Below are 20,986 nucleotides of genomic sequence, written 5' to 3' on the forward strand. Positions count from 1 at the left end.
TTGCAGACCCAGCTCCTGCAAAACCTCGAGTTACTCCTTCCTCTAACCCGTCCCTGCCCACCCTGCCTCTGGCCCCCAGCCTTGAGAAAGGACATGGCCGACCAGCTTGGTTCAGTCCTTCTGTGGCCTCAGTGTCCAGACACCCTGAAGATAGACAAGGAGGCATGTGCCGGTAGATGAGAAGGTTTGGGGCGGGGAGGGGGGACACCAAGTTTTTCTTTTCTTTTTTTTTGAGAGGGAGTCTCACTCTGTCGCCCAGGCTGGAGTGCAAGTGGCACGATCTTGGCTCATTGCAGTCTCTGCCTCCCGGGTTCAAGTGATTCTCGTGCCTCAGCGTCCCGAGTAGCTGGGATTACAGGCGGCAGCCAACACGCCCGGCTAATTTTTTTGTATTATTAGTAGAGAAAGGGTTTCGCCATGTTGCCCAGGCTAGTCTCGAACTCCTGACCTCAAGTGATCCACCCGCCTCGGCCTTCCAAAGTCCTGAGATTACAGGCGTGAGCCCCTGCTCCCAGCCTAAGGAGAGAAGGAGAGAAGGAAGAACGCAAGCTCTAGGGTTCCCAAGCGCTCACTCCACCCATAGTCACCCAAAGAGGAGGAGGAGGAGGAAATGGGTGCACAGAGCCTGGAGAGGGATGGGCAGCCTTCCCTCAGGCAAGAGGACAATTTCAATCCTGTTGTAGGTGGGGGAGATAAAAGGCAGATTCCTGTGTCAGGAAATACCCAGGATGATTTCGCTGACATGGTGCTTGTGTAGTCCAAAGGGCTAAGTAGGAGAAAGTTTAAACTGTTAGATGTCACAGAATAGAATAGGGGGGCTAGTGAGCCGCTGTAGAGAGGGTGTTTTGGGCTCAGGTGGACTACCCTTGAGGGCCTGGTCCAGCATTTAACCTGAGTCTCTCTCTCTCTTTTTTTTTTTTTTTCCTTGAGACGGAGTCTTGCTGTGTTGCCCAGGCTCGAGTGCAATGGCGCGATCTCGGCTCACTGCAACCTCTGCCTCCCGGGTTCAAGCGATTCTCCTGCCTCAGCCTATTGAGTAGCTGGGATTACAGGCATGGGCCACCACCCTGGCTAATTTTGTATTTTTAGTAGAGATGGGGTTTCTCCATGTTGGTCAGGCTAGTCTTGAACTCCCAACCTCAGTTGATCCGCCCGCCTCGGCCTCCCAAAGTGCTGGGATTACAGGCGTGAGCCACCGCGCTTGGCCTGAGTCTCTAAACAGTTCCTGGCCCATAGTAGATGCTTAATAAAAACACTGATAATAAATATTTTGCTCCGGCCAGGTGTGGTGGCTCATGCCTGTAATCCCAGCACTTTGGGAGGCCGAGGCGGGTGGATCACGAGGTCAGGAGTTCGAGACCAGCCTGGCCAACATAGTGAAACCCCATCTCTACTAAAAATACAAAAATTAGATGGGTGTGGTGGTGTGCACCTGTAGTCCCAGCTACTCGGGAGGCTGAGGCAGAATTGCTTGAACCCAGGAGGCAAAGGTTGCGGTGAGCCGAGATGGTGCCATTGCACTCCAGCCTGGGCAACAGAGCAAGACTCCATCTCAAGCACAAAAAAAAATTTGTGTTTTTTTTTTTTGCTCCATAGGTCTTGGGAATCCTTTATGTGCGTGAGGAAGCTAATATTTTCAAATCTGTACAATGTCATTGCATTTTTGTCAATCAACTGTGTGTGCTTTACTGCATTTCCTTCAGTGTCTGAGTCTAATGGGGTTAGATACCATTAGTACAATACCATGTACTGAGAGTCTTCTGTTTGCCTGTCTCTACTACAAACATTGCCCTTGCTAATGCTCCTCTAATCCTCATCATAAACCTGGGAGTCAGGCCCAGCTGTCGTCTCCCTTGTGCAGACGAGGAAGCTCCGGCTCAGAGAAGTCAGCTGTAGTAAGTCAACACAGCTGGCCAGCAAAGGGTGAGGCTCAGGCGGTCTCTTCTTTCTCCCCATGCTGGGCAGCTCAGGAGTGGTGTTTATTATGCAAAGCTGCCAATCTGATTTTCAAAAAAATTCATTGTGAAAAGCATGTTGTATTCAAGACAACTATATTTACTAAGAGTAGACAGAAGGAAAAATGAATTTAAATTATTCTCAACCTATTATCAACCTTGGGTTGACAACAAATAGGTATTGATTCAGCTAAAACTATAATTTCCTAACTATACTCAACACGAGCTACTTTAGCAAAAGGAACAAGTGGTGCTTTAGCTGCAGTCTCAAAAATCTTAGGTCTCACATCCACAAACTTGTGCAGAACACCAAGGTGCCAGCCATAGTCGCGGCCCCCACTTCCCACTTGCAGAGATGATCTTTCCAGAGGGAGGAAAGGAGGTAAGAAGGAAGGAAGGTAGGAAAGGACAGAAGGAAGGAGGGGCCTCCCCACCCCACAAATGTGTTCTTCAGTTTCATAACTTCCTAATTTTAGACTTCATGCTCTGTCTGAGGAATCAGATGTATATAATTCCTCCAAATTAATGTTTCCTGGCCCTGTAACCATATTGCAAATGTATATGCTATGACATAACCACAAAAGCAGGTCATAATAGCATATATCGAGATTACAACCATTTAACATATAACAGATGCATTGCAAAAAATGACTTCAGGAAAACACCACAAAATACTAAAGGGTAAGTAGAACAGATGGAGGATTCTTTTTTTCTAGTTTCTAAAAATAGTTTAAATTACCTTTCTATTAAAATGCTTCTGAGTCAGGCATGGTGGCTCACGCCTGTAATCCCAACACTTTGGGAGGCCGAGGCGGGTGGATCACGAGGTCAGAAGTTCAAGACCAGCCTGGCCAATATGGTGAAACCTTGTCTCTACTAAAAATACAAAAATTAGCCAGGCATGGTGGTGGGTACCTGTAATCCCAGCTACTTGGGAGGCTGAGGCAGAGAATTGCTTGAACGAGGAAGGCGGAGGTTGCAGTGAGCCGAGATTATGCCACTGTACTCCAGCCTGGGTGACAGAGCAAGACTCTGTCTCAAAAAAAAAAAAAAAAAAAAAAAAAAAAAATCTGCTTCTGGCCGGGCACAGTGGCTCATGTTTGTAATCCCAGCACTTTGAGAAGCCAGGACAGGAGAATCGCTTGAACCCGGGAGGTGGAGGTTGCAGTGAGCCAAGATTGCGCCGCTACACTCCAGCCTGGGTGACAGGGTGAGACTCCATCTAAAAAAAATTAATAATAAAATAAAATGCTGTCCAGGCATGGTGGCTCACACTTGTAATTCCAGCACTTTGGGAGGCCAAGGCGGGCGGCTCCATTCTTTGTATAGCGTTTCACTGAATGGATATAATAGATTGGACCAGTTATCTATTAATGGACACTTAAGTTGTTTCCAGGTTTCTTGCTATTGCAAATTCTGCCCCCTTGGGGTAGAAAATATACATATATACATGTCCTGTACGTGACCACCTTTGTATAGACATCTATATGCTGGACACATTCCAAGAGTTGAATTGCTAAATCAAAACGTATATATCTTTATAATTTATTATTTTATTTTATTTATTTAAAAATTTTTTCTTTTTGAGACGGAGCCTCACTTTGTCACCCAGGCTGGAGTACAATGGCACGATCTCGGCTCACTGCAACCTCTGCCTCCCGGGTTCAAGTGATTCTCCTGCCTCAGCCTCCCGAGTAGCTGGGATTACAGGCACCCGTCACCACACCCAGCTAACTTTTTGTATTTTTAGTAGAGGAGATGGGGCTTCACCAGGTTGGCTAGGCTGGTCACAAACTCCTGACCTCAGGTGATCCACCCGCCTCAGCCTCCCAAAGTGCTGGGATTACAGGTGTGAGCCACTGTGCCTGGCCTTAAAATTTATTTTTAATTAATTATTATTAGTCTCTTAAGGATAAAATCTCTCTATGCTGCCCAGCCTGGTCTCATCTCCTGGGCTCAAGTGATCTTCCCACCTCAGCCTCCTGTAGCTGGGATTACAGGTGCTCACCCCCATGCCTGGCTAGATAAATTTTTTTTTTTTTTTAGATGGAGTTTCACTGTTGTTGCCCAGGCTGGAGTGCAATGGCGAGATCTTGGCTCATCACAACCTCTGCCTCCCGGGTTCAAGCGATTCTCCTGCTTCAGCCTACTGAGTAGCTGGGATTACAGGCGTGAGCCACCACGCCCGGCTAATTTTGTATTTTTAGTAGAGATGGGGTTTTTCCATGTTGATCAGGCTGGTCTCGAACTCCCGACCTCAGGTGATCCGCCTGCCTCGGCTTCCCAAAGTGTTGGGATTACAGGCATGAGCCACTGCACTCGGCCGATAATTTTTATAGATATATACAAATTGCCCTCCAAAATGGTTGAACTAGCCTATATTTCCAATACCAATGTACATATGCCCTATTTCCCTATACCTTAACCCACAGTATTATCGAACTGACATTTTTGCCAATCCGATAGGTGAAAAATTACATCTCAAGTTTAATTTTGGACTAAAAGAAAATGAAAATATAGCTTATCAAAATTTGTGGGATACAGCCTGAGCAACACAGGGAGATGTCGTATCTACAAATAATGAAAAAAAATAGCCCAGCATGGTAGCACACGCCTGTGGTCCCAGCTACTCAGGCGGCTGAGACAGGAGGATTGCCTGAGCTTGGAAGGTTGAGGCTGCAGTGTGCTGTGATTGGGCCATTGCACTGCAGCCTGGGCAACAGAGCAAGACCTTGTCTAAAAAAATAAAATAAGGCTGGGCGCGGTGGCTCACACCTATAATCCCAGCACTTTGGGAGGCTGAGGTGGGCGGATCACTTGAGGCCAGGAGTTCCAGACCAGCCTGGCCAACATGGTGAAACCCTGTCTCTACTGAAAATACAAAATTAGTCGAGCGTGGTGGCACACACCTGTAATCCCAGCTACTCGGGAGGCTGAGGTGGGAGAATCGTTTGAACCTGGAAGGCGAAGGCAGCAGTGAACCGAGATTGCATCACTACATTCCAACTACATTCCAGCCTGGGTGACGGAGTGAGACTCTGTCTCAATTGAAGAAAAAAAAAAAAAAAAAAAAAGGTGAGGGCCGGGCACAGTGGCTCACACCTGTAATCCCAGCACTTTGGGAATCTGAGGTGGGGGGATCACCTGAGTTCGAGACCAGCCTGACCAACATGGAGAAACCCCGTCTGTACTAAAACCCTGTCTGTACTAAAAATACAAAAATGAGCCGGGCATGGTGGCACATGCCTGTAATCCCAGCTACTCGGGAGGCTGAGGCAGGAGAATTGCTTGAACCCAGGAGGCGGAGGTTGTGGTGAGCCGAGATTGTGCCATTGCACTCCAGCCTGAGCAACAAGGGTGAGACTCCATCTCAAAAAAAAAAAAAAAAAAAAAAAGGAAAAGAAAAGAAAAAAGGTAAAAGAAATCTGTGGGATGCTGTAACACAAAATTAAACAAGAACAAAGCTGAAGGATGGACGGACAATACTCGACTTTAAGAGTTACTATAAGCCGGGCATGGTGGCTCATGCCTATAATCCCAGCACTTTGGGAGGCCAAGGCAGGCAGATCGCTTGAGCTCAGGAGTTCGAGACCAGCCTGGGCAACAAAGTGAGATCCTGTCTCTACAAAAAATACAAAAATTAGCCCAGCGAGGTGATTCACACCTGTAATCCCAGCACTTTATGAGGCTGAGGTAGGAGTATTGCTTAAGCTCAAGAGTTTGAGACCAGCCTGGGCAACAAAGTGAGACCCTCATCTCTACAAATTTTTTTTTTTTTTTTTTTTTTGAGACAGAGTCTCGCTCTGTCGCCCAGGCTGGAGTGCAGTGGTGCGATCTCGGCTCACTGCAAGCTCCACCTCCTGGGTTCACGCCATTCTCCTGCCTCAGCCTCCTAAGTAGCTGGGATGACAGGTGCCTGCTACCACACCCAGCTATTTTTTTTGTATTTTTAGTAGAGATGGGGTTTCACTGTGTTAGTCAGGATGGTCTCGATCTCCTGACCTCGTGATCTGCCCGCCTCGGCCTCCCAAAGTGCTGGGATTACAGGCATGAGCCACCGCGTCCGGCCTCTACAAAAAATTTTTAAAAAGAGAAAGAAAAAATTCAATGATAGGAAAATAAACACCTGATTAAAACAGAGACAAAAGATCTGAACAGACACCTCACCAGAGAAGATATGCAGATGACAAACAAACATATGAAAAGATGCTCAGCATCAGATGTCAGTAGGGAATTGCAGGTTTTTTTGTGTTTTGTTTTGTTTTTTTGAGACAGGGTCTCACTCTGTCACCCAGGCTGGAGTGCAGTGGTACAATCATGGCTCACTGCAGCCTTGACCTCCCACCTCAGCCTCCCAAGTAATTGGGATTACAGGCGCCCTCCACCATGCCTGGCTAATTTTTGTGTTTTTTTTAGTAGAGATGGGGTTTCACCACATTGGTCAGGTTGGTCTCGAACTCCTGACCTCAGGTGATCCACCTGCCTCAGCCTCCCAAAGTGCTGGGATTACAGGTGTGAGCCACTGAGCCCGGCCTTTTTTTTTTTTTTTTTTTTTTTTTTAATTCAAGATCTTGCTCTGTGGCTCAGGCTGAAGTGCAGTTGCATGATTATGGGTGCCCCAGCCTCCCAAGTAGCTGAGACTACAGGAACTCACCACCACCCCCGGTTAATTTAAAATTTTTTTATGGAGACAGGATCTTGCTTTGTTGCCTACGCTGATCACAAACTCCTGGTCTCAAGTCTACCTTGGCCTCGGGATTATGCTGGGATTGCAAAAATGAGCCACCATGCCCAGCTGGGACCTGCAAATTTAAACAACAATGAGATGCCACTACACGGCTATCACAATGGCTAAAATCCAAAACACTGAGAACACCAAATGCTGGTGAGAGTGTGGAGCAACAGGAGTTCTCGCTCATTACTGGTAGGAATGCAAAATGCTATAGCCACTTTGGAAGACAGTGTGGCAGTTTTTAGAAGCTAAACGTATTCTTACCATATGATCCGGGAATCGTGTTGCTTGCTATTTATCCAAATGAGTTGAAAATTTACATCCACACAAAAACCTACACAAGAATGTTTATAGCAGCCTTATTCATCACTGCCGAAAATTGGAAGCAATTGACATCCTTTACTAGGTGAATAGATAAGCAAACTAAGGTACATTCATATAAGATATACTATTAGGCTGGGCGCGGTGGCTCACGCCTGTAATCCCAGCACTTTGGGAGGCCAAGGCGGGCAGATCACAAGGTCAGGAGTTCAAGACCAGCCTGGCCGACATGGTGAAACCCTGTCTGTACTAAAAACACAAAAATTAGCTGGATATGATGGTGGGTGCCTGTAATCCCAGCTACTCGGGAGGCTGAGGCAGGAGAATTGCTTGAACCTGGGAGGCAGAGGATGCAGTGAGCCAAGATTGCGCCACTGCACTCCAGCCTAGGTGACAAACAAGACTCCAGCTCAAAAAAAAAAAAAAAAAAAAGATATACTATTAAGCAGCCAGGTATGGTGGTGGCTCACGCCTGTAATCCCAGCAGTTTGGGAGGCTGAGGTGGGTTGATCACCTGAGGTCAGGAGTTTGAGACCAGCCTGGCCAACATGGTGAAACTCCATCTCTACTAAAAATGCAAATATTATCTGGGTGTGGTGGTGCGTGCCTGTAATCCCAGCTACTGGGGAGGCTGAGGCAGGAGAATCACTTGAACCTGGGAGACAGAGGTTGCAGTGAGTAGAGGTTGCACCACTGCACTCCAGCCTGAGTAACAGAACAAGACTCCATCTCAAAAAAAAGAAAAAAAAAAAAGACATATTATTCAGAGATAGGAAATGAGCTAGCAAGCCACAAAAAGCCATAAAGGAACCTCAAATGAATATTAATCAGTGAAGAAGCCAATCCGAAAAGGCAACATACTGTATGATTTCAACCATGTGACATTCTGGAAAAGGCAAAACCATGGAGACATTGAAGTGATCAATGATTGCCAAGGGTTTGCGGGGTTGGGGGAGGGAGACAGAGGGAGGAAGGGAGGGATGAGTTGGTGGAGCACAGATGATTTTTAGGGTGATGGACCACGCTGTATGATACTGTAATTGTGGATCTTGACATTATGCAATTGGCAAAACACCCAGAACTATATAACACAAAGCACGAACCCCATTTTAAACTATGGACTTTAAGGAAACAATTAACAAAGTGAAGAGACAACTCACAGAATGGGAGAAATATTTGCCAACTAGCTATCTGACGGGATTTAGTAATGGGAATATATAAGGAGCTCAAACAATTCTATGGGAAAAAAATCTAATAATACAATCAAAAATGGGCAAAAGATCTGAATAGACATTTCTTAAAAGGCGATATACAAATGGCAAACAGATATATGAAAAGGTGCTCAACATCATTGATCATCAGAGATGCAAATCAAAATTATAATGAGGTATTTTCTCACCCCAGTTAAAATGGCTTTTATCCAAAAGACAGGCCATAACAAATGCTGGTGAGGATGTGGAGAAAAGGGTACCCTCGTACACTGTTGGTGGCAATGCGAATTAGTATAACTCCTATGGAACAGTATGGAGGTTCCTCAAAAAACTAAAAATAGAGCCACCAGGTGATCCAGCAATCCCACTGGTAGGTATATACCCAAAAGAAAGGAAATCAATATATTGAAAAGATATCTATACTCCCGTGTTTATTGCAGCACTATTCACAACAGCTAAGAATTGGAAGCAACCTGTGTCCCCACTCAAATCTCATCTTGAATTATAGTTCCCATAATCCCCATATGTCATGGGAGGGACCCAGTGGGAGGTAATTGAATGACAGGGGCGGATTTTTCTGTTTTTGTTTTGTTTCGTTTTTTTTGAGACGGAATCTCACTCTGTCACCCAGGCCAGAGTGCAGTGGCGTGATCTTGGCTCACTGCAACCTCCGACTCTTGGGTTCATGTAATTCTCTGCCTCAGCCTCCTGAATAGCTGGGATTGCAGGTGCCCACCTCCATGCCTGGCTAATTATTTTAGGGGTAGGTTTTTCCTGTGCTCTTCTCATGATAGTGAGTAAGTCTCATGAGATCTGATGGTTTCACAAAGGGCAGTTCCCCTGTACACACTTTCCTTGCCTGCCACCATGTAAGATGTGCCTTTTCTCCTCCTTCGCCTTCTTCCATGATTGTGAGGCCTCCCCAGCGAAGTGAAACTAAGTCCATTAAACCTCTTTTTCTTTATAAATTACCCAGTCTTGGGTATTTCTTCACAGTGGTATGAAATGGACTAATACACTAAGTGTCCATCAACAAACAAATGGATAAAGAAAATGTGGTTCATATACACCTGGGAGTACTAGTCACCCGTAAAAAAGAATGAGACCCTGTCATTTGCAATAACTTGGATGGAGCAGGAGGTCATTGTGTTACGTGAAATAAGCCAGGCACAGAAAGAAAAACTTCATGTGTTCTCACTTATTTGTGGGAGCTAAAACTTAAAAGAATGGAACTCATGGAGATAGAGAGCAGAGGCTGGGAAAAGTAATGGTGGGGAAAGAGGGAGAAGGGGGGCTGGTTAATGTGCACAAAAATATAGTTAGCTAGAATGAATAAGACCTAGTATTTGATAGCACAACAGGGTGATTACAGTTAATAATAATTTATTGTACATTAAAAATAACTATGGGCGGCCGGGCGCAGTGGCTCATGCCTATAATCCCAGCACTTTGAGAGGCTGAGGCGGGCGGATCATGATGTCAGGAGATCGAGACCAGCCTGGCTAACACGGTGAAACCCCATCTCCACTAAAAATACAAAAAATTAGCCAGGCATGGTGGCGGGGTGCCTGTAGTCCCAGCTACTCGGGAGGCTGAGGCAGGAGAATGGCATGAACCCGGGAGGTGGAGCTTGCAGTGAGCCAAGATCGCGCCACTGCACTCCAGCCTGGGCGAAGAGTGAGACTCCGTCTCAAAAAAAAAAAAAAAAAAAAAAAAAAACTATGGGCCGGGCATGGTGGCTCACACCTGTAATCCGAACACTTTGGGAGGCCGAGGCGGGTAGATCACCTGAAGTCAGGAGTTCGAGACCAGCGTGGCCAACATGGTGAAACCCTGTCTCTACTAAAAATACAAAAATTAGCCAGGCGTGGTGGCGCGCACCTGTAATCCCAGCTACTCGGGAGGCTGAGGCAGGAGAATTGCTTGAACCCAGGAGGCGGAGGTTTCAGTGAGCCGAGATCATTCCACTGCACTCCAGCATGGGTGACACAGTGAGACTCCATATCAAAAAATAAAATAAATAAAAATAACTGAAAGAGTATAATTGGGCCGGGTGCAGTGGCTCACGCCTGTAATCCCAGCACTTTGAAAGGCTGAGGCAGGCGGATCACTTGAGGCTAGGAGTTCGAGACCAGCCTGGCCAACATGACAAAACCATGTCTCTACTAAAAAATACAAAAATTAGCCAGGCATGGTGGCAGGCGCCTGTAGTCCCAGCTACTCGGGAGGCTGAGGCAGGAGAATTGCTTGAACCTGGGAGGCAGAGGTCGCAGTGAGCATCTGAGATGGCACAACTGCACTCCAGCCTGGGCAACAGAGAGAGATGCTGTCTCAAAAAAAAAAAAAAAAAAGAAAAGAAAAGAAAAAAAGAGAATAATTGGATTGTTTGTAACACAAAGAAAGGATAAGTGCTTGAGGTGATGGACTCTCCATTTACCCTGATGTGATTATGCCTGTATCAAGATATCTCATGTAACCCATAAATATATATACCTACTACGTACCCACAAAAATTTAAAAAAGATTTTTAGAAATAAAAAGTAAACTATGGGCTTTAGTTAATAATAATGTATCAATCAATTTGTCCATCAGTTGTAGTAAATGTACCACACTCATTCAAGTTATTTATTTATTTAAGAGACAGGGTCCAGCTCTGTCACCCAGGCTGGAGTTCAGTGGCCCAATCATAGCTCACTGCAACCTCGAGTGTGTGCCATCACACTCAGCTAATTATTTAATTGTTTTGTAGAGATGGGGTCTTGCTATATTGTCCAGGCTGGTCACAAACTCCTGGGCTCAATTAATCATCTCGTCTCAGCCTCCTAAAGCTCTGGGATTACAGGCATAAGCCACCACTTCCGGCCTTGCTAGTTCTTAATAATAGTGGAAACTGAGGGACAGGGAGCAGGAGGAGATATATGACAACTCTATCCTTTCTGCATGATTTTCTTTTCTGTAAACCTGAAGCTGCTCTAAAAAATGTCTGTTGGGCACAATAACTCACACCTGTAATCTCAGAGTTTTGGGAGGCCGAGGTGGGAGGATCATTTGAGGCCAGGAGTTCGAGACCAGCCTGGGCAACATAGCGAGACCCCATCTCTATAAAAAATAAAAAGTTAGCCAGGCATGGTAGCATGTGCCTGTAGTCCCAGCTACTCAGGAGAATGAGGCAGGAGGATGGCTTGAGCCCAGGAGTTGGAGGCGGCAGTGAGCTATGACTGTGCCACTGCACTCCAGCTTGGGTGACAGAGCAAAGCCCTATCTCAAAAAAATTAAAAAAAGTCTATGAAAAAAATTTTTAGGCCAGGTGCGGTGGCTCACGCCTGTAATCCAAGCACTTTGGGAAGCTGAGGCAAGTGGATCACGAGGTCAGGGGTTCGAGACCAGCCTAGCCAGCATGGTGAAACCCTGTCTCTACTAAAAATACAAAAATTAGCTGGGCATGGTGGCCTGCACCTGTAGTCCCAGCTACTCAGGAGGCTGAGGTGGAGAATCGCTTGAACCCGGGAGGTAGGAGGTTGCAGTAAGCTAAAATCATGCCACTGCACTCCAGCCTGGGCGACAGAGTGAGACTCTGTGTCAAAAAAAAAAAAAATTTTTTTTTAAATGACATCTCAGGTTAAAACTGCCTGTTTAATGCACTTTGTCCTTTTTCGTTTGCTTGTTTTTGAGATAGGGTCTAGCTCTGTTGCCCAGGCAGGAGTGCAGTGGTGGGATCTTGGCTCACTGCAACCTCTGCCTCCCAGGCTTAAGCCATCCTCCCACCTCACCCTCCCAAGTATCTGGGACTACAGGCATGTGCCACCATGCCCGGCTAATTTTTGTATTTTTTTATAGAGACAGGGTTTCACCATGTTGCCCAGGCTGGTATAGAACTCCTGGGCTCAAAAGATCCTTTCACCTCAGCCTCCCAAATTGCTGGGATTATAGGCGTGAGCCACCATGCCCAGCCCTTTGTCCATTTTATATAATGATGTTCATATTTTCTTACTAAATTTTCAGAATTCTTTATATACTATTTTTTAATTTTTTTTTTTTTTGAGACAGAGTCTTGCTCTGTCGCCCAGGCTGGAGTGCAGTGGTGCGATCTTGGCTCACTGCAAGCTCCACCTCCCAGGTTCACGCCATTCTCCTGCCTCAGCCTCCAACTAGTTGGGACTACAGGTGCCTGCCACCACACCGAGCTAATTTTTTCTATTTTTTAGTAGAGATGGGGTTTCACCATGTTAGCCAGGATGGTCTCGATCTCCTGACCTCATGATCCGCCCGCCTTGGCCTCCCAAAGTGCGGGATTACAGGCGTGAGCCACCATGCCTGGCCTCCTATTTTTAAATTTTATTATTATTATTATTATTATTATTATTTGAGATGGAGTCGTGCTCTTGTCGCCCAGGCTGGAGTGCAGTGGCCTGATCTCAGCTCGCTGCAACCTCCACCTCCTGCGTTCAAGCTTCTCCTCCCTCAGCCTCCTGAGTAGATGGGATTACAGGTGCCCACCACCACCCCGGCTAATTTTTGTACTTTTAGTAGAGACGGGGTTTTGCCATGTTGGCCAGGCTGGTCTTGAAGTCCTGACCCCAGGTGATCCGCCCATCTCTGCCTCCCAAAGTGCTGGGATTACAGGCGTGAGCCACCGTGCCCGGCCTATTTTATTACTATTATTTCTTGAGGCAGTCTCGCTCTGTCGCCCAGGCTGGAGTGCAGTGGCGTGATCTCGGCTTACTGCAACCTCTGCCTCCTGAGTTTAAGCGATTCTCATGCCTCCGCCTCCTGAGTAGCTGGGATTACAGGCACCTGCCACCACGAATGGCTATTTTTTTTTTTTTTTTTGTATTTTAGTAGAGATGGGGTTTCACCATGTTGGCCAGGTTGGTTTCGAAATCCTGACCCCAAGTGATCCACCCACTTCGGCCTCCCAAAGTGTTAGGATTACGGGCATTAGCCACTGCACCCAGCCAATTCTTTGGCCGTTAAAGAATATTATGTAATCATTTATATGAAAATCTTTTTCTTATTTTTTCCCATTTTCATTATCATGTGGGCCAGGCATGGTGGCTCACGCTTATAATCCCAGCACTTTGGGAGGCCATTTCGGGTGGATTGCCTGAGTTCAGGAGTTTGAGACCAGCATGGGCAACATGGCAAAACCCTGTCTCTGCAAAAAATACAAAAATTAGGTGGGTCCCAGCTACTTGGGAAGCTAAGGCGGGAGAATTGCTTGAACCTGAAAGGTTGAGAATGCAGTGAAAGTTGATTGTGCCACTGCATTGCAGCCTGGGTGACAGAGCAAGGCCCTGTCTTGAAAAAAATAAAAATATGCGGTTTAATTTCATTTATTGTTGCTATTTTGTGCTAGTGGAGTTTTAATTCTTTCATTTGTTCATGTTTTATTTATGATTTATGTTTATCAGACTTTCTTTCTTTTTTCTTTTTTTTTTGAGATGGAGTCTCGCTCTGTTGCCCAGGCTGGAGTGCAGTGGTGCGATCTCGGCTCACTGCAACCTCTGTCTCCTGGGTTCAAGCAATTCTCCTGCCTCAGCCTCCTGAGTAGCTGGGACTACAGGTGCATGCCACCATGCCCAGCTAATTTTTGTATTTTTAATTTTTGTAATTTGTAAAAATTTTTGTTTTTGTATTTTTAGTAGAGACGGGGTTTCACCACGTTGCCAGGATGGTCTTGATCTCTTGACCTTGTGATTTGCCCACCTTGGTCTCCCAAAGTGTTGGGATTACAGGCGTGAGCCACCATGCCTGGCCATTCATACTTTCTGTTTTATAGCTTTTTGGTTTTGTGTCTTGCTTAGAAAAGCTTATCCCAGGCAGGGCGCGGTGGCTCATACCTGTAATCCCAGCACTTCAGAGACAGAGGTAGGCAGATCACCTGAGGTGAGCAGTGTGAGACCAGCCTGGCCAACATGGTGAAACCCCGTCTCTACTAAAAATACAAAAATTAGCTGGGCGTGGTGCCGCACGCCTGTAATCCCAGCTACTCAGGAAGCTGAGGCAGGAGAATCATTTGAACCGAGATCATTCCACTGCACTCCAACTGGGAAGACAGAGTGAGACTTTGTCTGAGGAAAAAAAAAAAAAAAAAAAAAGCTTAGCTTGGGATAAATAAAACACCTGTGTTCTTTTCTCGTACTTTTTATTTTTTAAGTTTATATTACTGAGCCATCTGAGTTTTTTTGCAGTCTGGATACCGTTTCTTCCATGTAGATATCTGGATCTATTTCTTGGGTGTATTCTGTCCCATTGAATTGCTTTTGCATATTTCAGCAACAGTACCAAACCAGTTAAAGCAAAAAAGCTTTTTAACTTAATTATTCATTTAATATTTGGTGAGGGATATATCTTTCATGGTTTTTTATATTCCCCCCTCCCAAAAAAAGTCCTGGATAGTCTACTTTTTTTTTTGAGACGGAGTCTCGCTCTGTCGCCCAGGAGGGAGTGCAGTGGCGTGATCTCGGCTCACTGCAAGCTCCGCCTCCCGGGTTCACGCCATTCTTCTGCCTCAGCCTCCCGAGTAGCTGGGACTACAGGTGTCCATCACTACGCCCAGCTAATTTTTTGTATTTTTAGTAAAGATGGGGTTTCACCGTGTTAGCCAGGATGGTCTCGATCTCCTGACCTCGTGATCCACCCGCCTCGGCCTCCCAAAGTACTGGGATTACAGGCGTGAGCCACAGCGCCCGGCCTGGATAGTCTACTTTTGTTCTTTTTTTTTCAGGTGAACTTTAAATTCATTTTCACAGCTACAAATTGAATGTCCCCTAAGCAAACTGGTTTGAATTCAGGTCCTTATAGAGTCTGGGGCATCACGGAGGAATCATGCCTGCTTGAGGGGTGGAGGCAAAGTGTGAGCAAGGTGAGGGGGTGCTGGAAGCCAGAAGCTTCCTGCGGAGCCTGTGAGGTGCCCACACAGCAGGGTCCACTGCCCGGAAGGATCACTGGACCTCACAGGCAGAGCTGGAGGGAGGAAAGGCTAAGCCAGCAGAAGCCCCGCTGGGGGAGATCAAAGACAAGCATGGGCAACAGGTCTTCACAGCTGAGTGACACAAACAAGAGGGGTGCCGGGCCAGGGCTGATGGAATCGCCATGCGTGACCAGAAGGCTCAGCTGATCCTCTAAAGGGCGCCTCCCCAGCACCTGGCTTTGGCCCGACCCAGAGGGTGTTCAGGGTACCCAGTAAATCTATGATGAGCAAATAAACAAGTGCATGAAGGCTAACTCCAGGAGGAGGAGGAGGGGCGAGGAAGGAGGATCAAAGGGATGGCGTACACGTCCCAGGGAAGGCAAAGTGAAGGAGGTCGGGGTGCAGCATTTTTTTTTTTTTTTGAGACAGAGTCTCACTATGTCACCGAGGCTGGAGTGCAGTGGCACGATCTCGGTTCACTGCAACCTCTGCCTGCTGGGTTCAAGCAATTCTCCTGTCTCGGCCTTCCGAGAAGCTAGGACTACAGGCACCCACCACCATGCCCGACTAATTTTTTTGTATTTTTAGTGGAGACAGGGTTTCACCATATTGGTCAGGCTAGTCTCGAACTCCTGACCTCAAGTGATCTACCTGCCTTAGCCTCTCAAAGCGCCGGAATTACAAGCGTGAGCCACCAAGCCCAGCCGAGGGTGCAGCTTTTGAGGCAACTGAGAGCCTCTTTGACCTGAGAATCACAGCAACATACTTGTGGGCAGCAGAAACACCCAGGCCAGGAGATACATTGGGAGGAATCTTTATCCCTTCCTGCTTCTCTGGTGGCCAGAGACCTGCACACTCTGTCCCACCCCCACACCTCCCATCCCAATTTCTCAGCTTACCCAAGGCAGGTCCCAGGAGAAGGCTGTGGGGCAGGAAGGATTTGGGCTCTGAGATAGGTACTGCGGACACATGTTCCCATGGGAGAATGTTGCATGTGGCAGTTGATTTCTGTCCAAATCACAGCTGAATGGCAGAGTGGAGGAAAAAGAACCCAGGTGTGAGGCCAGACAGGCCCGTCTGATCCCAGCCCTGCCCCTAATTAGCCCTGTGACTTCTGAATAACACACCACAAAGGCCCCTTGGATTTGAGGTAAATTAAGTGACATGGCGCATATAAAAGGCCTGGTACCTAGTAGGTGCTCAAGAAATGTTAGCCGGTGCCCACTCCAGTTCTTCCCTGGCCTTTCCAGCTGTAGTTGGAGTACGTTAGGAACAAAATCGGCTTCTGCAGCTAATGATCACTGCTTAGAAATGTGTTCTGAGTTCTGATCAATTTATCCAGAACACGTGGAACCCCTCACCTCCTCTTATCTGCCCCCAAACAGTCCTGAGTCATTGACAGCATCTTGAACCTCCTGGCCCCTGGACTCACCCAGTGAGGCCATTCGTGAAGATCAAAGAAACGAAATCACCAGGCAGTGATACCAGGGCTGGATAGTCACCTTCTGGCACCTTTTAGACATCTCTCTGCATCTTGGTCTTTCCTTCTGCAAGGACAACAATATTACAGCCCCCCAACCCTCCCCAGGCACTCACTACAGGAGATTAGCATTACAAAGGCTCAGAACGGTGCCGGGAACATGGTGGCCCCAGGAGGGATTCTGCTGGTTCTGCAAACCCCACCGCAGGAAGACTTCCTGGCTTGTAAAATGAAGGAAAAGCAACCCATCAGGCGCTTGCCACTCACTGCCTGGCTGTCCTAGGCCATGGCCCCGTATCTGCGCCACACACACACACCACACACATCACACACACACACACACACACACACACACACACACACACACACCTCCCCCTCTCCCTCACCCCTCCTGGCTCGACAGGGGAGGAGCTGGGAGGGCCTGTCCCCTGTCCCCCTAGCCCAGCCTTAGCCCCTATTACCGGAGGCCTCCGCTTTCTAGAACCCCGGGAGGGGCTTCGTGGACGTGGCTGTGCCGCAGGGGGGCGCCCTCCTCCCGCCGTGCTCGGGGGTTGAACCCCGAGCGCTCCGGGAGGGCTTAAGCAGGCGGGGAGGTGAGGCGAGCCCGGGCCGGGCCGGGCCGGGCCGGGCCGCGAGGGGGCGCCCCACACCACCCTTGGCCTCCACCGCGCTCGGGCAGCTGGAACCTCCGAGAAGGCCCAGGGTGCAGAGGAAGGGAGAGGCCCAGGGGCCAGGGTCATGGGTGGGGACAGAACGGGGGCAGGAGGGGGCGCTGAAGAGGGAGGGAACGTGGAGATGGAGGGGAGGCAAACAACGAGGGGGCATCCAGAGGGTCCCGGGAACCCGACCTGGGGGTTGGGCAGGAAACCAGGGATCGGGGCAGCCTGCTGGGGGCGTCTCGTGCCCCCCACCCTCCATTCCTCTGAACCAGTCCGGAAGGGTGGTTCGGCTGGCAAGCCGCGGTGGCGTCAGCCTCTGGCACCCGCTGCTGCCCGGCCCGTGGCTCCAGGCAACCGGGGACGCTGCGGGGGCTGCGCTGGGCAGCGGGTGCGGGTGCGGGCGCCCCCCATCGCGGGCCCAGGCGTTCCCCCAGCAGGCCCAGGAGCCCCCACGGGTCCAGGTGCGCCCCTGAGGCCTGGCTCCCCTGGGGCCGCGTGCCCGGAACGTGACTCAGCGCTTTCTCCGTGCCGGGCTGCGGTGGGGAGCGGGACGGAGGCGGGTGGCGCTGTCCCCAGGAAGGGCCCCGCACAGGCCCCCGCCAGGCGGGATCTTTCCCGGGTCGGGCAGGTTCGTTCATTTGTTCACGAACTCAGCGTCAGCGAGGCAGGAAGCGGGAAGAGAGAGGAGACCCCGGATAAGAAGATGGTGCTGTTGGAAACATTTGGGAATTTGGGGTGCGCTGCAGGCCTGGGTCATCCAGGCCACAGGAGAGGCACAGGGCTGCGACCTGGGTTGGGGGAACAGCCACAGCTGTGGGGCGTTTCAAGGAGGCCGAGGCACAGGCGTATGGACTGGATTTTGAAGGATGGGAGAAGGGGGCCTCAGGACAGGAACCGGCCTTATGGAAGGAAAGCTGGGAAGTAGGGAGGGGGCCGGGGGTGTCGGAGAGGACAGCTGAGTGTGGCGGGAGTGGAGGCAGAGCGGCCCTGGGGCCCCGGCGTCAGCTGAGGTTGCACTGTGGAGAGGAGCCTCGGAGGGGTGGGCTGCCTGGCAGCAGTGGCCTGGGGGCCGCAAATGAGGAGGGTGCAGTGCCTTGGGCAGTAAATTAGAAGACACAGGCTGCTGGCTGGGGGCGGGAGGGCACAGGGAAGCCCTGCCTGGGAGCAGGCCGAGAGCTAGGTTTCCACCGTTCCCCGCCAACCCCAAACTGAGGACCGATGGATCCTGCCCCTGCGGTGGGAAACCAGGAGGCCTCTTTCCCTGACTGGATAGCTGCCCTGAGGCAGGGGATTGAGTGAGATGACCCTGAAGGGAGTCCCCAGTGTGCTCTTGTTCTGTGGGCTTGCCTGTCGTTCACACTCACGGAAGGGTCCTCCTGTCTGCCTGAAGTGAATGAATGAATGAGCAGAGATAGCTCAGCGTGTATTCCCTGGGGGGACACCACACCCACTTCCTTCTTCAATAAGGGCTTTTTAATGAGGCCAGGGAGGAGACTGGGCTGGAGGTGAGGCCTGGGCCCCTGAGGGCAGAGGGACAGGCGGGACAGGCCTGAGTTGCCTTGCTTTGCTTGCCTTCCTTCCTTCCTTCCTTTCTCTCTCTCTCTCCTTCCTTCCTTCTTTGCTTCCTTCCTTCTTTCCTTCCTTCCTTCTCTCTCTCTTTCTTCTTTCTCTCTCCCTTCTCTTTCTCACTTTCTTTTGCTCTCTCCCTCCCTCCCTCCTTCCTTCCTTCTTTTTCTTTTTCAGAGTTTCACTCTTGTAGCCCAGCCTGGAGTGCAGTGAGCTGAGATTGCGCCACTGCACTCACTGCAACCTCCACCTCTCGGGTTCAAGCGATTCTCCTGCCTCAGCCTCCCAAGTAGCTGGGACTACAGGTGTGCACCACCACGCACGGTTAATTTTTTTATTTTTAGTAGAGATGGGATTTCACCGTGTTGGTCAGGCTGATCTCGAACTCCTGACCTCAGGTGATTCTCCCCGCCTCAGCCTTCGAAAGTGCTGGGATTACAGGCGTGAGCCACCATGCCCAGCCTCCTGAGCTGCCTTTCTGATAGTTCCCCACTATCTGCCCAGCTGAAAACTCTGGCTTTTGGATCTGGCTCTGCCAGTAAGTCATTGTGAGAATTAGGGTGCATCCTGCCACCCCCTATCCATGCCACCATGCTCTGCTGAGCACCAAGCATGTGCCATACCTGACTCCAGCCAGGTGCCACAGAGAATGGCACACTGCCCTCCCGGAGCTCCCAGTCCAGCAGGGGAGACACAGATGCTGCTGTGGTGAGTGGAGAGGTGGCAGACATCCACATAGGTCCCCCAGCAGGCAGTGCCCACGAGAAGCCAGCCTCACCTGTGCCACCGTCCTCAGAGCTGTGTCCTCTCTGTGCCTCGTTTTCTTCAGCTATAGGTGACACTAGATGGCTCCTGAGGCCTCCTGCAGATGACAGGTGCTTGCTGCTGTCATTGAGGGGTACTCCAGCTGCTCCTGCCTCCCACAAAAGGGCAAACAGACAAACCCCACCTCCGGCTAGCACCCCTGAAGGAATCTGGGCCTGCAGCTCCTCAGGACCAGACTTGGAGCTGGGGTCTGCCAGAGGCCCAGCCAGCTGATGTGGTGTCTCCCAGAGCTCAGGGCCCAGCCAAGGTGCTTCCCCCAACAAACTTGAACCCCAGCCAGCAGCCAGGAGCCCCACAGTGGGCAGTCTGTGCTGGCAGCAGGCGAGGGGCACGGGTACTGAGCAGTCAGGAACAGAGGCCCCCCGCACTTGTCCTCTGCCCTAGAGGCATTCACCAGGCTGCAGGGGTGAAGCAGGGAAAGGGATTGTGGTGGAGGTCATCCCCCAAACTGAGTTCTAGACCCACCAGCTCAAAGGGCTCAGGGTCAAGGGTGGACCATGGGATGTGGGCTTTCTGGAACTCTGGCCAGCTAGGGGCAGAGCGAGTGTCCGGGGACCCCCAGCCCCAACTCTGCTCCAGCCAGGCCCGCTCTTCTGTGAGAGAGGTGGCATTGCCAGAGCTGATGTTGGTTCAGGTACCAGCCTGGGGATCCCGATGTGTCTTACCAACTGCCTGCTCAAACAGAAGAGCCAAAAAGGCTGGCACAAGTTCTGCCAGGATGGCAATGCAGGGAGGACCCTCCCTCTGCAGGTGTCACCAGCCGCACTGAGAGAAAAGGCTCGCGCCTGAGTTTTAAGACCTGGGCTTGGATGGCACGGTGACACGCACCCCGCGGGCTGGTTTATTTTCCTCCTTCCCACCTCTTCACATCTCCTTCAGGTGCTAGACACAGAGAGGGCCAAGAGAACCACTTGGGAAGGGGACCGACAACCTCGCTGGCCATTGTATGGTCGTCAATACCATGCGCCTGCTGTCCCGGGCTCTGGCAGGTGGGGTGTGTTGAGGATGCTGTGGGGGCCCAGAGCCCACACCTAACCCAGGTGGAGACCAGGACTGGGGACTCTGGAACTAAGTCCTGAAGGGCGTTACCCAGGTGAAGCGGGAGAGCGGGAGGGTGCTCATTCAAGGTAGAAGGCAGGGATTGGGACAGGAAGAGTGGAAATAGTGATTCTCAGTGGTGCATTAGTGTGACTGGTCACAGAGGGGAGGGGAGGGGAGAAGATGAGGGATGAGCAGGAGTCAGATCTTGATGGAGCTTAGGGGCCCGAAGCTCCTCCTGTAGGCGAAGGAACTCATTGCAGTTAGCTGAGGAGTGGCCAGAGCT

Source organism: Pan paniscus, chromosome 19, assembly GCF_029289425.2.
Source record: "Pan paniscus chromosome 19, NHGRI_mPanPan1-v2.0_pri, whole genome shotgun sequence".
In the NCBI taxonomy this organism is placed as follows: domain Eukaryota; kingdom Metazoa; phylum Chordata; class Mammalia; order Primates; family Hominidae; genus Pan; species Pan paniscus.